Below are 12,795 nucleotides of genomic sequence, written 5' to 3'. Positions count from 1 at the left end.
TTCTGCGCCTCGTAGTGGGGCTTCACGCAAACAACCTTTGTGAAGCTCCACCTTTCTCCATGTTTAGTATCTTTCTTTTTTTTTTTCTTTTTTTTTTTTTTTTTTTTTTTTTTTTATTAACATAAATAAAATCAAACGGCATGAAATTGGTCCTTGAATGGAAGGTGATACTTGAAGTGAACCGGCAGTGGTTTGAATTCTAGTGTAGGTGCCTGATTAAAAAAAAATAGCAAGTTAGTATAAAATCTAATGGAATTTGGAAAAAAAAACTTACTTGTTTTGTCCGATAAGAACTCAATGACAAACACCACTCCTTTGAAAGTTTCAGGGATATTGGACTTGGCCAGATTGCAAGTGATGGTTATGACTTGTCCAATGTCATCAAATTTAACTTCTTTGGATTTTGTGGTTTCAAGAACGTCCTCTTTGATGAATTCATGACATTCCTTACTTGTCACCTTTGGAAGGGCTTCCAAGATGTCTTTTTCACCTTCTTCTTCCTTGGAAGTCATGAATCTTGGAACAGGGTTAAAAATAATGAAATTTGGAACAACCATACCTGTATTAGATGGCATAGGAGCAATAGGTGCCTCCGGTAAAGGTGTTTCCACCCTTTCCGTGGGTTGGGTGTATTCCTCTTCCTTGTGATTTGATTTTGATGGTTGAGGGTCCGTTCCAACCTCCTTGTCACTTCTCAACATGATTTCCTTGGCAGTTTCAAATTCTCCCTTCGGATTTGCAATGGTTGAACTAGGGAGTTCGCCTTGGTCTCGAAACTGTCCTACGAACTCCGCGATCTGCCCAATTTGCTTATCCAAGTGGTCCAACCTTTGTGGTGGCTGCATAGGCGTTGAATAGAACTCCTCATATGGCTGCCAATATCCTTCTTGTTGAGCCTCATTGTCTTGAATTTGTGAGCCCTGCACCAAACAAATTAATTCATTAAGCTTTTGATTATAATCTATTGACGAACTTGAGTTTGGTTGGGCATATTGAATATGAGGTTGTGGTGGCTGCCAATATCCTCCTTGTTGAGCATTTTGAGGTTCCCACCACATAGAGTTTGAATGATCACTCCAATCCGAATTGTAAGTATTGGAAAACACGTTATTCCTTGATTGAAGATTGAATATATCAACTCTTTGCATTTGGGACCTTTCCATGAGTTGTGACAAAAGAGAAGCATTATCAAGTGCCATCTTGTTCTTAACAAACAAAACACAAATAAAAAAAAACTAAATCTAAAAGACAATACAGAAACAAACAATCCAAGGGATTAGCAAATTTTCTAATCCCCGGCAACGGCGCCAAAATTTGATGCGGGATTTATACGCGCACAAATTAAACCCTCTTTTGACAATTGTAGTAAAGATGCAAGTAGGGATCGTTCTGGACCGGGGATTAGGAGGGATTGTTAATCACTTGGATTTGACTCAAAAACGTAAAAACACAATATAAAACACTAAACTAGACTCAAAGAATGTAAAACTAAACTTTAAAACACTAAGACAAACCAAAGACTCAAAATGCTTTTAAAAACACAAACTAAAATGATTTCTAATTAAATTGACATTAAAGTAAAGGGGGATTTAAGTTTATACGAAATTAAATTAAATGAACAAATTAAAACAGAATGTAAATATGGAATTGATGAAATGGAATGAATGGATGATAGAATAGCTAAGGGGTTCATCTCCATACATGTTACACTTGCATAATAAAAAGATTTCCAATTGCATTTCAATAAATCATTAATTCTCAACGCCCCGGGTTAATTAGGTCCGCTTAAATTAACCGTCAAGTTTTCCTTAAGTTAATGAATTGGATGGGTTAGCGCAACGCAATTCACAACATTCTCCAAAAGTCCTTTACGTGAAAAGCACAATAAAGATACAATCAAAGATCATTAAGCATCATGAAAACTATAAGTGTTGACGAGGCATTCGTTACTATGGAATACGCATGAAACTTATGCCAAGAATTCGTTGAACGCGATTGTTTATAAGCAACCTCCACTACTTGTGAATATAAGTTCGTAACTATTAGGTGAAACTCACTTATATTCTAGCCTCATATTCATGCATGAAAATTAAGCGCGCATTCTCAATAAACATACATAAATAAGTTATCAATCAAACGGTTAAACAAATTGAATCCACAACTTATGAAATGCAATTAGAAGTAATCAAATCAAAATGCAAGCATAAACATATATTTCGAATCACCCCCTAGCTAAAGGGGGTTTAGTTCCTCATAACTTTGAAATCAAAGAAACACCTAAACATTCCAACAACTCAAACTTGAATTGTATGAACGTTTAGGCACTCTTCTCTTCCATTCCTCATACGTACAAAACAAAGAGAATTGAATTTAAACTTTGAAATCAAAGAAACACCTAAACATTCCAACAACTCACACTTGAATTGTATGAACGTTTAGGCCCTCTTATCTTCCTCGTTGTTGTAGCACAAGGTCTAAGGTGAGGTTTGGGGGATTATGGAAATGGATGAGGAGTGGTGTTTGGATTATAAGGGAATGGATGGGAAGCTCACGGCTAGGGAAGGGAGAATGTGTTTGTAATGTGTTGTGTATGAAATGAGATGTCCATGAATAAATGAATGCAAGGGTATTTATAGGAGTAGTGGAGGGAACATATGGCTATGTCATTTGTAGGTGAAGTAGGTAGATGTTGTAGGTGAAGTAGGTGGATGTTGTAGGTGAAGTGGATGTTGTAGGTGAAGTAGGTGGATGTTGTAGGTGAAGTGGGTGGATGTTGTAGGTGAAGTGGGTGGATGTTGTAGGTGAAGTAGGTGGTGGATGTTGTAGGTGAAGTAGGTGGATGATATGTTAAGTGATAAGTGATAAGTGATATGATATGTGGTTATGATATGATAAGTGGTTAAGTGGTGATGATAAGTGATAAGTGATTAAGTGATATGATATGTGGTGATGATAAGTGATAAGTGCATGTGGGTTAACTAATGAAGGAAATGCATGTGCAATGACAATGTGTTAGAATGGATGTGTGTTATGCATGGCATGATTGGGATTAGGAAAGGTTTAAATGTCCTAAAACTAAAGAGAACAAGGTTCCAACACTTTGGCTCCAATTAGGTCTTCAATTTCGTCCAACACTTTGGCTTCAAGCATAAGCTATCCGTCCTTAGCCCAAAAGTGCTCCAAAAGTCTCCAAAATGCATCTTTTTGCTCCTTTAGCCCTTTGGACCTACAAACACACGAAAATAGCTTAAAGTACTAAAATAACTAAAGAAACATAACGTAAATGTACGAGAACAAGCCATTTAAGTCGCATAAATATGCTCCTATCAAATTGTAACGTATAAAGATATTTCTCCATGTCTTACGACTTCAAAGTCACCATACCCAAATGCTTAAGACAGAATTCGCCTCAACTCTACTCCTCACAGCTTCCACTCAAGTTTTCACTCAGATCTTAAGGTTTAGTCTCTCAACAACATATATGAGTGAAATTATGTAAAGGAAATCAAAATTCTCACATATGAAATCTGAAATGGAAGCACAGTTTCTGAGTAGATCTCATGAAATGAATCAAATGCTAAGAATATAGATAACACACACACTTACCATCACCCATGAATACATCCTCAATGATCAGCTAGGTCTTTCTCAAGATTGTAATGTAAGGCTTAGGTTATAGGTTACAAGAGAAGTGATATGAAATACTAGAGCTTGGGGCATACCAAAGTGTTCTTGAGGATAATGCTCTTCACTTGCATTTGTTTTCTTTCTTCTTTGTTTTTGGCATCCAGGCCCTATGTCTTATAATGAGGAGATTTGGAACTTGTATCCATTTTAATTCTCTTCTTTTCTTTTCTTTTTTTTTATAACCCCTTTTTTTTTTTTTTTAGAAACATCTTCAACATAGGTGCCCTCGGTACATGCCACAATCTTGTTCTAAGCTCAATTTACTTTTAGTCTTCATCACCTTGGTATTCCCCAAACTATAAGGTATGGCTTGTAATGGGCTAGAATGTGGTGTGGGTGATGAAAGAATTAGGCTAAAGTGTTTGGCTGCAACAAGGGTGAATGGAGCACACAAATGGGTAGGATTTAAGCCTTTTAGTAGTTAAAACATGCATAGCCTAACATCATCTCATTGAGTTCATTCATGACTGATACTAAATACATGGTATCTGCAAAGGAGAATGATTCTTAGCATCCAAACGAAATAGAAGTAATGAGATCATTTAAAGTGAAAAATGAAAGAACAAGATAGGAGTGGAAACACTTTAAACCCTCTCAAAGAAGCAATTTGGCTCAAAATAACTCACTAGGGTAGTCTCCACTATTCTTCTTCCAGAATTTGAGTATGGTACCTCTATCATCATAATTTCAAGAGTTATAGCTTTATAAATGACAACAAGATGCAACTCTTTTCCATAGCAACCTAATCGTTTGTTTCCAAACATAGTCCTCATATACATTCGTATTAGCATGCAAAAACACTCTTAACCAAAACTAACACCTCAAATAGGCACAAACACAAAACAACCTTAAAAACAACTCTTTTTGGGTTTTTCAAAACAATTTTTCAAATTTTTATGGGATTTTCGAATTATAAAACAAAACACACTAAAACACTCTAAAACAACTTAAAAAAAAAACACCTTAAAACAGCAAGGAACAACATTAGAAATTATGGTGGATAAAACCCTACGAATTTGCATCAAAACACTTTAGTTACCCAATACCCCCAAACCTAAATCAAACATTGTCCTCAATGTTTTAAGCATAGATTCACACAAAACATAAGTAAACACACAAAAAGCAATTTAAACATACTAAACATGGCAGAATGTAATTAACAAAGAGAAGAGTTTAGGGACGCAAATCTGGTTATGGAGTATAAATTCCCTCTTCTCCTTGGTAATTGCAATGAGGCCTTGATCATAGTGACTCCACAGGCTTACTCTTGAACTGGTTTCCGCCCATCATTGATTTTCCTTTGTGCTACTGTTGAACTGGGCAGCAGGATTCATTTGGTCTTCCCCGAAGGTCTAAGCTTACCCCTTTGGTCTGTTTCTTTGTTCAATCTTTCCAATTCGTATTGAAAAGGGTTGGAGGATAACTCAGCCTATGTTTGTCTCCACATGCTTCAATGTATCATTTTCACTTGCCTTACTCGCTCCCCTTTGCAGAAGTGGTCCCTTCTCCGGAAGTGTATCAACCGTTGAAGATGACTACTCGAGAGCAACGCTAGGTAAGCAATCAGGAATAGATTCCAGGCAGTTGGCTCCAGATCGGAAGACTGACTCCAAGTGCCGGCTGATTGCTTCTTTTACTTTGCCATGCGAGTAAGAACAAGGACAAAGAAAAAGACAGGGAAAGAGCATGATATGAGATACTTTTGCTTTTGACCTTTATGATATGAGATACCTTTGCTTTTGAAGAAGCGGTGAATGATTCAGCACATGTATTTGTTGTGCTGTTTCCTCCTGGGTCATATGTACTCCAGGCATCTGGTATCATCTTTGGGGAAGAAGAAAGAATTGAGTATTTCGAAAGGCTTTGCTGGGAGTGCGCCCTCAGAGGTGAGGGAGAGTTGGGCATTTTCTTCAGGTTTTCCTTGCCATAAAAGACGAAGGTCGACATATATAGAGATAATATCAAGTGGTGGTACTCTTCTTTTACCCTTGTCGACAAACGTTTTGATCCCGCAAATCCGGCTTTTTGAAATAGTGGCGCCTCCTCGATCTTTGAAGACGTCTCTTCGATTTCTGAGCAGGCGCCCCTTCGATTTCTGAACGACGCCCTTTTTCTTTCTGAACGACACGTAGTAGTGCGGATGCGGCTCCTTTTGACAAAGCTGCACGCGTTTTCTGAAAAGCAGAGAAAGCGTCGCCGGACTTTGCGCTTGTCGGCTAAAGATGTGTAGTTGCGGTGATGGCCTCCACGTGTTGTCTGAAAAGAAGAAATCTTTTGACAAAGTTGAACGCGTCTTCTGAAAAGCCGAGAAAGCGTTGCCTAAATTACGCCGGAAATTCCGGCTTTTTGAATTGGTGGACGCGTCGCCTTGGCTTTTTATTGAGCTATCGATCACCACAACAAACACACTCTGAAGTTTTCCCATTCTTGAAAATCGACTCCGGGCCTTTGAAATTTAACTCCATCCCTTCTCTTTGAACACTTTTGAAAAATGGCAAACTCATCGAACCTTAGCTTGGAATTGAGCCTTAGCAGTGATACGGGCGCGCCGCGTCAAGGTAACGTATGGCGCCCTTCTTTCTTATCTTCTAACAGTCCTCTTACAGGTGAGGACTCCGTGATGCAGGACGCCACCACAGCTACAATAGTAGCTAGGAACCTCCTCACTCCAAAAGATAGTAGGCTGCTGTCAGGACGGTCCGATGAGTTGGCCGTTCAAGAGTCCCTCGCACTTAGTGTTCAGTGTGCGAGTTCTGTGTCCAACATGGGCCAACGCCTGCTTGCCCGCTCCCGTCAGGTGGAATCATTGATGGCAGAGGTGGAAAGTCTCAAGCAGGAGATCCAGCAGCTTAAGTACGAGAATAGAAGTTTGCACGTGCTTGCCAACAACTATTCGACGGGCATGAAGAGGAAGCTTGATGAGCTGCAAGAGTCTGAAGGTCGGATTCACAGTGACCGTCAAAGGTTTTCGTCTTTCCTCCAGACGCACCTTTTTCCTGGCTCATCCAGCGCTTGGCCAAGTATTGAGGCCTGGAATGCTCTAGCTCCGATGCCTCCCGCCCCGATGCCTTCCGCCCCGATGCCTTCCGCTCCCATGCCTTCCGCTCCGATGCCTTCTGCTTCAAAGCCTTCTGCTTCGACGCCTCGTAGTGGGGCTTCACGTAAACAACCTTTGTGAAGCTCCACCTTTCTCCATGTTTAGTATCTTTTTTTTTTTTTTTTTTTTTTTCTTTTTCTTCTTTTTTTTTTTTTTTTTTTTTTTTTTGAACATGCTTTGTTTATTCAGTGCATTGGGTTGCCTCCCAAGTAGCGCTTTCTTTTACGTCTTGCAGCCGGACGAAGAACCCAATCACTCCAGGATATGTTCACGAATCGGATGAAAACTCCGAGTCATAAACTAGTACCTAAAACAAGAAACAAAACAAGATTAAGAATCTGGAATAAAAAAGAACAAACGAAAATAAAACAATCCAAAAACTCTCAAGTTCATCTTGCTTCTGTGGGCAGCAAGATGCATGAAGGTGAATTTGGTATGATTGGTTGAGCAAAGTCCTCCAAAGCTCTATGTTCATCTTGGTTGCCCGCCATCTCTTCCTCTCTTTCCCAATCAAATTGCTCAGATCCTTTACTTGTTGAACTAGGTGAAATCCTTTCCTCTTCCTCACGGATTAGGGATGAACTTGATGGCACAAAGTTGTCCAAAGTGTAGCCCTTTAACCGTTCAATTCTTTGGCCTAACTCAACAAGTCTATTTGACATAAACTACCTTAAATAAAATAACACCAGTGTGAATGAAAATCAAGAAGCAACAACAATGAAAAGAACAAAAATAAACTTAAAAACGTTTGAAAGGACTCAAGGGATGTGGAACTAAACGCTTAGAACACTTAAACAATCCTAAAACCCAAAACAGCAACTAGAAGACTCAAAATTGCCTAAAAACCACTTTCTGGGCAGTTTTGAGCACCTACACTAATTTGGACGAAATTGGATGGAAACTTGAATCAAAACACTTATAAACTAATTTGGACAAAATAAAGACTCAAAGGACTCAAAACAGATTCACAAGACTCAAAACAAGCTAAAAACTCTCAAAACTGCCTAAAAACACAAATTGGGCAGTTTTGACACTAAACTCAATTTTGGACGAAAATGAGGTTTGAGCTTGACTCAAAATGCTTCAAAACACAAGATAAGACAGATTCTAAGCTTAAGACTTAACAAACTATGGGGAGAAATTGTATTTGGACGAAATGCACTTAAATGGGCAGATTATAAGCAAAGCAGATTGTAAAGCAAGTTGATGTAAACCAATGGATAATGGAATGGCTAAGGGATTCTTTTCCATATATGAAATGTATGCAACTTAAATCAACTTCCAATTATCAATTTGACAAGTTATGAACCTTGACACTAATCAAAATAGCAAACAAGCAAACAAGCAATTACAAGGGACTGAAATCAGTCCCCGGCAACGGCGCCATTTTTTGTTGATGTAATATTCCTTCCTAATGCTAGAATATGTTTAGTATAATGGCATAAGTAAGGGTGTCGAATCCACAGGGACTAATTGGACCTATGTAACTACTTGTTTGCAAGAAATCTAAGAAATGAATCAAACTAGTCTAAATAGGCAGATTTGAATCAAACTAATCAAACTATACAGATTTGTTGTTTTAACTTGAAAGCATAAGAGAATGAAGTAAACACAAATCAATGAATCAACAACCAATATAATGAGATAGTATCAATGGAAATGAAACTAGGGATTCGATTTCACCATTGCTCAATTAAATCCATGTTTGTTAAGTTGGTTTATACTCATTCATCTACAAATTTCTTGAGTTTGTTTCACTTGGATATGACCAACCATATGATGTGTGGATTTGATCAAATGTCTATAATCTTGAACCTAATTGTGATGTGCAACTTTGGTTCTTAATCTAGAGTATGTAATGCACAAGAAACGTTCACTAAACCAAAGGGAACACTTGGCAGGATGTTTGCCAATCTTTCCCTTCATTCATTCACAAATCCACCAATATTAGACATGATGTATGTTTTAATCTTGGCTAAATAACTTGTGGTTAACTCAAATGGCGATCAAGCATACAAATCAACCCACAAATTCACAATTATAACAGAGAATGAATCAAGAACTAGGTAGATAAACTGAGCATTCTAACTTAATTACATAGCAAACTTTGCAAGGTTACATCGAATCCCTAGAGGAAGCTTAGTTACAATTCATGTCTACAAAAGATTTAACATAAACATATGAAACATGAATGAACATAGAATTGATAAGAATGAACCCTTGAAGCCAAAACTGATGTTGAAGTCCTTGAAGAGTTCCTTGGTGTTGCTTCTCCAAATGTGGTGCGGATGAAGTAGATTGGTTTGGTTTGGATGGTTTCTGCCCTTAGGACAGAAATGGACAGAGAATGGAGTGAAGTAGGGGGGTTTTAGAGTGTGTAATGGACTGAAAATGAAGAAGGAACCTTGCGGATGGGAAAGGGGGAGAAAATGAGCAGTTTCTGTGAAAGGAGAAGAATGTAGAATGCAATGCAATGGAGAGGACGAATTAGAGTGAATGATGGACAGAAAATGCAGCCAAATAGAGTGTGTGTGATCCCCCAACATTCAGATTGGATCTAACATTTGTTTAACTCAGATGGCAGAGCATAAATCAGATGGAATGATGGGTTTCTGAGTGTGATACCTGCAAAGCATGGACATGATCTGCAAGTGTGGTTTATTTAATCCAAAACACATGTGGAATGTCTGCAAGCATGAGTGGAATCTGCCAAAAGTGAATTGTTTGTACAAATTCTGGAAATGTGAAATGGGCACACGGCATGGGTAAAGGGATGAGTGAATTTCTGGAATAAAGGATGCAAGGAATGGACATAATCTGCAGGTATATGGATATTTAATCCAAGATACATGTGCAAAGTCTGCCACAAGGGAGTGGACAATCTGAAACTGTTAGAATAATCTGGAATTGGGTATGGAAGTGCACGGATTGGACATGAAAGAGATGGGAATGCAAAGGTGATGTGTAGAAATGTAATGGAGTGCACGGAATGGATGTTTGTGTTTGTTGGTGTCAAAATGGCTGAAATGAATTAAGTGATGGAAATGGGATTGTGAGGAATCTGATTTGGTGCTAGAATTGCATCAAATGATGGGATGATATGGGAACACACGGCCAAGGTTGTGACATGCATGTGAATGCATGTTTTGATGTTGAAACCACATAATCTGATTTCAATGCTTGCTTTGATTAGAATCACTCAATATGGCCGAATTGCACCATTTAACACTTCACATCATTTCTGGAATGTTTTTACTTCATTTGCTTTCCCTTTGATCTTAGTACACACTTGGCTGCACACTAACACAAAACAATGTAAAACGCAACTAGTTTAATCCAAAACATCACAAAGACGCCAAATAAGGGAGATATAGATGCATGCAAAATATGACTTATCACATGCATCATCCAATTCAATAACTTAAGGAAAATTTGAGAGTTAATTAGTGCATCACGGTTAACTTGGGGTGTTGAGCATCATAGTTAATGAAAAACAATTGGAGAATCGATTCATATATAAATGTGTCATGTGTGGAGAATGGACCTCTAACTAATCCATCCATCATCTTGTTTCTCAAATCCGTTTATACAATCTGCCTAGTTTATTAACTTGTTTTATTTAATTTAATTTCGTCAAAACCTTAATCCCCCTTTACTTTAGTGTCCAACTTAGTTAGAAAGTGTCTTATTTTGTGTTTTTAAGTGTTTTGATTCAATTTGTTACACAAATTCGTCCAAATTCACCAAAGTGTCCAAAACTGCCCAGAAAGTGTTTTTAAGGCAGTTTTGAGTGTTTTGGGTGATGTTTGAGTCTTTTGGTTTGTTTTAGTGTTTTAAAGTTTAGTTTTGCATTCTTTGAGTCTAGTAAGTGTTTTATATTGTGTTCTTACGTTTTTGAGTCAATTTCACATTGATTAGCATCCCTAGTTAATCCCCGGTCTAGAACGATCCCTATTTGCTCATTTACTACAATTGTCATCCATAGGGTTTAATTTGTGTGTTTAACTATTTTCGCATCAGGGGGAACTCACGGCTAAGAAAAGAATGGAAGTGTTTGAGGGGTGTTGTGTTGTGAATGAGATGATCTTTGAATGAATGAATGCAAGGGTATTTATAGGAGTAATGGAGGGAACATGACAGCTAGGAGGTGGGTGGAAATGTGGCTGCAAGTTTGGTGAATGATTATGAGTGAATGCATGTGAATGTGGCTAGGTTGGAAAGCTGGAAATCTGAAAATGCAAATGGGAATGCTGAAATGCAAAGGTGGCCACGGTTTTGAGTGTGTTTTGTGTTGGAAATGCATGTGAATGCATGTGAATGTTGTTTGTGTGAAGTGTGTGTGGGTTAAAGAGTGAATGGTGGTGTAATGATGAAGTGTGATGGCTGAAAATGTCAAGGGAAATGCATGTGATTGCACGGCAAAGAATTTCAGGATGCATGTGTGTTGGTGTGTTGTGTGATTTGTTTTGTGGTTAATGGGAATGTGGTTGAATGATTAAATGGACATGTGGGGTGTAATTGCAAAGGGAATGCAAAGTGAATGAATAATGAATGCATGTGCACTGTTTTTGGGAGAAAGGTGGCTGAATGTGCATGTGAATTAGGTTGTGAAAACATGTGGAATGTGGCTGGAATTGATGAGTAATGCACGGTTTTGTTGTTGGTTCTTTGGTGATGAATGCAATGATGAAATGGATGGGAGTGCATGTGGATTAGGTGGTGTAATGATGAAGTGGGAAGTGGAAGAATGTGGTTGGAAATGGCTGAGGGGATGCACGGCTAGGAAGAAGAATGAATGATGTGCATGTGTGTGAATGCATGTGGATTAGGTGGAAAGAGGTGGGTGTGCATGTGATTTGAAATGCATATGTTTAAATGGTTGAAATGTGTAGATGATTATGAGTATGATAAGTGATAAGTGAATGATATGTTAAGTGATAAATGAATGATATGTGGTGAGTGATAAGTGAATGGAAGTGATAAGTGATAAGTGAATGGAAGTGATAAGTGATAAGTGAATGGAAGTGATAAGTGAATGGTTTGATAAGTGATAAGTGAGTGGAAGTGATAAGTGATAAATGAATGATATGTTAAGTGATAAGTGAATGCTTTAAGTGTTTAAAATAGGGAACAAAGCCCTTCCTTGCATGGCAAGGAAGGGGGACACAAGGAAACACACGACAATGTCCTAAGGTTGCAAGGAATGTTGTTTTTGTGTTCTAAAATGCGTAGGAGTCTTCAATGATGCTTAAACATGAGGTCTTTTAGGATTTAACTTTCCTACTTCAAGTCTTTAATTTCGTCCATCCCCTTGGGTCCAAGCATATGATATCCATTCCAATCTCTAATTTGCTCCAAAAGGCTCCAAAAGGCATCCTTTTGCATACCTTGCCCTTAGAACCTGAAAACACACAAAAGAAACATAAAGGACTAAAATAACTAGAGAAACATAACGTAAATGCACGAGAACAAGCCATTTAAGTCGCATGAATATGCTCCTATCAGATATAAGTTCTAGCATTTAGTTCTATCATGATACAATTGCATTCTAAGTAGCAACCAAGCAAGGAATAATGAGATCATGCAACAACTTTAGAAAACAAAGAATCACAGAAAATAACTCTCCAAAGAAGGTAATGGCTCGAGTCTCACAGGGATGTAGCGTTTGTTTGAGTTCCTTCCTTCAAGCATGTTACAAAAACGAATTTTTTTCTTTTATGATTGCATGTGAAGTCATACATTATAACCATAACCAAGCATATACCAAGAGTAATTCAAACTTTTCTCTATGTTAATAACTCTTTTTAACCGTCATGCAATTACAAACCAAATCCTTATCATTATGTTGGAAGGTACCCTAAGACACAAACACACAAAAACGACTCAAAACACTCTTTTTAGGCTTTTTAAAACAAGTTTTTCAAATTTTTATGTGATTTTCGGAGTTATAAAAACAAAACATACTAAAACACTCTAAAACAACTTAAAAACACCTTAAAACAGCAAGGAAC

The sequence above is a fragment of the Pyrus communis genome, chromosome 9 (genome assembly GCF_963583255.1).
Source record: "Pyrus communis chromosome 9, drPyrComm1.1, whole genome shotgun sequence".
Classification (NCBI taxonomy): Eukaryota; Viridiplantae; Streptophyta; class Magnoliopsida; order Rosales; family Rosaceae; genus Pyrus; species Pyrus communis.
Note: the sequence above shows the minus strand (reverse complement) of the source record.